A 4,238-nucleotide genomic window follows, 5' to 3' on the forward strand; every position below is an offset into this window, starting at 1 on the left:
TCATCATGGATACCTGATCAATACTGGGGAATCATCACAGAAGGCTTCCTCAAACGTGGCGTCAACACGCGAGTGTTGAGCACATAGCGTGCATGTGATCACTGAGCCGTGGCCGAGTGGCGGACCCTTATAAGACGGAGAGCCCCTTGCAGAGCCTTTTAGGGGGTGGGTTTGAACGGCCATGTCGCTAAGCATGCTGTGCTACAACTTCAAACGACATCAGAAAGCTTTTTTTGTTTTTTGTTTTTTTGGTCTAGCCTAATCTCTAATTGATTGATTTATTAATTAATTAAGAAGTGTAGTATCGCTACACCCCACAAGTTTGATCTGGGTTCTTCAAATGGCGGTCAACAGAGAGAAAAGGGCGATTGAAGGATTGCTTTATGAATTATTAAGGTTAAAATCTCACTCGCATTATCCAGCTTTACCTCCTTCCGTTCCATTTTCTTCCACCATTTTATTTTTGAGTTGAATTTGAAACATTTATATTGCCCTGTTTCAGAGTAAATGAGCTGAGGGCAGATTTTCCATTAAAAGTCTAAGTTGAAGAGACGGGAAAAGAGAAGTAGTACGTATCTCGGTGCGTTTTGGGTTTTAGTCATCTTTAATCAATTCTGTGTTTCTGCACAAGGGGGAGAAAAAAAAAAAAACAGATGAAACAGCCAAGTCATTTTTTCACCTCAAAGCCAGTCTTGGAGATTGGAAACGTAAAAGGAGAGTAAAAAGAAATACCTTCCTCCCTTTTATTGTCATTGTTAGTGAGTCCTTGCTCATCCTTGCTTTTGTTTGCTGGTTTAAGTGAATTTTCACCTGATTTTGAAAAATAAGGCATTAACCATGTACATTTTCCGAGGTCAGCTACTTCTGAATGGTGGATTCAATTCTGAAAGCGGGCGTATTTTAATGATGTTCTGTGTGTACCAAAGAGGCCTTCAACCCGTGATATCATCTGTTTCTCTTCTTCATTGTACCTGCATATGCAATACCTTCTGCTAGAAATTGCATTCAATCGTCAGGGTAAAGAAAGAAAAAAACAAACAGGTCTCGAAAGCAGTGGTGTTCTGATAAATGTAATAAGGAAGGCCGTCAATCAAAAAAGACAATGCCTTATTTGACAAAGCTGTCAGGACGAACGCGATTGCAAACTAAAGTTCAAACAAGACCTCTCTTTAAGTGCCTGCAAGATGTTTAAATTTGCAGCTCACTCAAATCAAAGGCTCCATCATCGGAATTCAACCTGTGAAAGTGTGGAGATGAGCAATCTGTTTGATATTTAATCCAAACCGGGGAAATGAAAGAAAAGCATGTCAAAATAAGAAACGTTATTCTGAAAATGAGTCTAAATTGGTCAAAGCAAAGAAGCGCGTCACTTCTTGTTCTTCTGTCTAGTCAATTTATACAAAGCACACAGCGGCCATAAAGATGCTAGGGATCATTATTCAGCGAGATGACCCGAGAATGGTGTGTGACTCTTCTCTTCTCTGAAGGGCCATCATAACTATAGCATAAGGTCAAAGGTCCCGGAGGCCCCATAGGAGCCATCAAGAGCCCAGAAATAACCCAAGCGCTCCATGGAGGGCGCTCATCTTCGTCCTGAGCGAGTTAGCTGCATCCTAGCAGCAGAACCAGCGTTCAGATCTCACGCGCAGCTTGCGGTTTCCGGCTTGCTTACTTGTGATGCAGATATGATCCACGGGGCTCACGGTGTGGTCATACATCCTAAGTAGTGTGTGTTAAAATGTGCTCTTAATAAAATATTTCTGGGGCAGCGGCGAGTCGCGCTCCCCGCGCTCGTTAGAGGTCTCCGACCAGCTTGATAAGTGCAGCTCCGCTCCGTGATGATTTATTAAGGCTGGGAGGGCTTCCCGGTCCAAAGCGCCTCAGGACACTCCAACCGCAGAGACATTTGAGGGTAAAGGCTCGGAATAGGGGGTGCCTCGGAGCAGATTTACATCATCCAAGATGCATTTCCAAATGAATTATGTAAGGCCAAATTGAAATACATCAGAGTCTCACAAATTTTGCGGGCCCGGATCTTTTATCTACTCTCGCTTCCTTGCTCGTCTGCATTGCCGTGAGGTAAATTTGTGGCCATTCGGTTCTTATAGCAAGCTGTTAACTGATGTGTAGGAGAATATAAGGGATATCTTTTGAAAATAAATGTAACAGAAATAGTTTAACGTGAGCAAACAAACAAGCCTGACTAATTGACGGGTAGGTTAGGCAGGTCCATGATGAATATGGATTCTCTATAGGTCAGGTTGTCTATGGTGAATCATTTTGCGGTCTCCAGCCACACTGTGTTCATGTGAAGGGCAAGACTGACACCGCTTTGAAACCGCACAGTCCTGACTTGACTCAGATCAGCTTGGTTTCGGACGACTGGTTTTCCAACTTAAAGTGAGTACAGTGGTGCTGTGACTTACGCGATACCAGTGCTAAGCAGTGCTATATGGAAGTGAACTCACACTTCAGGACAAACAGCACTTTGGCAGATAGATTATCATCATCTTTTTCTTCAAAAGAGGCTTCAATGTGTTTGAAGAGATGCCTAGAAGTTTACTGTCAAATCAAACATAAAATCAAAAGAGAATTACGCATTGTGCATTTAAAACAATCTGAGGCCACTTAGTTTAATGCTAACAAACGATACAAAAAGCCATAGACAGGCTAACAAATAACATCTATGTGACAATGACCATAAGGCTTTAAAGGGACACTTGACTCATTGAGCCGTTTTCAGCAGTAAAAAGTTAATATTTTGTCTAAAATTAATGCGGTAACTTTATTATTTTTCATGTACAACTTCAAAAGTATTTTTTTACTTGCTGTTGCCTGATGATGACGTCACCTTTGCTGAGGAAGTAGGTAACAACCAATCATGGCTCAGTTTGCTGACCAACCCCAGAAACCAGGTGAACCATGATTGGTCTTCCTCAGCACAGGTGATGTCATCATCAGTCGACAGCAAGTAGAAAAATTACTTTTTAAAGGTATTCATTGTACATGAAAATGAAGTTAACACATTAATTATCAACAAAATATGAACTTTTTACCCCTGAAAATGACTCAACGAATCAAGTATCCCTTTAAGCAACAGATACTTGAATGCAAACAGTGCAGTAGGGATGTCCACTTTTTTCAGAACGATATCAGTATGAGTCACTGATGCCGATACAAAGTACCATTTGCACTAGTACTTTTGATACATAAAAAAAAAAAACTGTGACAAATAGCTTTAAAGAAAGGCTTTTCTTTAGCTTAAAATTGCATGAAATGAATGTCGTCTATTCTTCTAATTTCTCATTTCTAGTTCCTGACCATAAACAGCCACAAGATGATGCCCCCGTAATTGCCCATCCCTACATTAAGCAACACATGTAGACAATGTAAAAAAAAAAAAAAAAAACACACACAAAAAAAAAACTTATATGCATACACTCTTTATCCTTTGTGAGAAACTACTATTACTGCAGCTTACTGAGTCACAGTCGTGAAACTCATGTTTGTTTGTGTCTTCATGTGTTATACTGCCCCCAGTGGCCACGTCACACATGCCAAAGTAGCTGCAATCAATCAATCATGATTCATAAAATTGATTCATTCTGGCTGAAGCAGAAAATTATATTTCTATTCATCTCAATGGAGACACATGATTTGAGATTGTTTCGAGATACACACGTGATCAAACGATTTAATCTCCTATCTTAAGGCACTCCTGTACAAACTTGAAATTCCACCCCTTCACTCTTTGGTTCTGATGTTTTTAAATGACAAATGATGTAGAACTGACATTCTGATGTAAATAATTGGTATCAATCCAATTAAAATTTTAAGGTAGTTTAAGATTAATTGCTCTTGTTAAGTCAACTAAAAGTCAAACACATTGTATATTATCCTCGTCTGACAGGCTCCATAAATCACATTAGGACATCTTCAACTAACCCAAAGGGTTGTGTCCAGGGCTACTACATTTCTTTGTTTAGGTCGCTCCCATTCGTAGCAGTGTGTGAACAGGTGTGAGCTGGAGTGCTCAGCAGACATCATGAGAGAAGTGAGTCTTGAAGACGTCTCTACAGAGAAACGCTTGGTATCCTCCAAGAAAGGAAACAGGCTTAGTGGTTGGAGGATAGATCGTTTTTCCCCTTTGCCACAGTTAATTTTCAAATCTCCAACATCCTATGGCTGTCTGTTTTTCTTCTCCTTATGTTTTTCCCCTGCTTTCATTCTTTTCTTTT

The sequence above is a fragment of the Festucalex cinctus genome, chromosome 4 (genome assembly GCF_051991245.1).
Source record: "Festucalex cinctus isolate MCC-2025b chromosome 4, RoL_Fcin_1.0, whole genome shotgun sequence".
Taxonomy (NCBI): domain Eukaryota; kingdom Metazoa; phylum Chordata; class Actinopteri; order Syngnathiformes; family Syngnathidae; genus Festucalex; species Festucalex cinctus.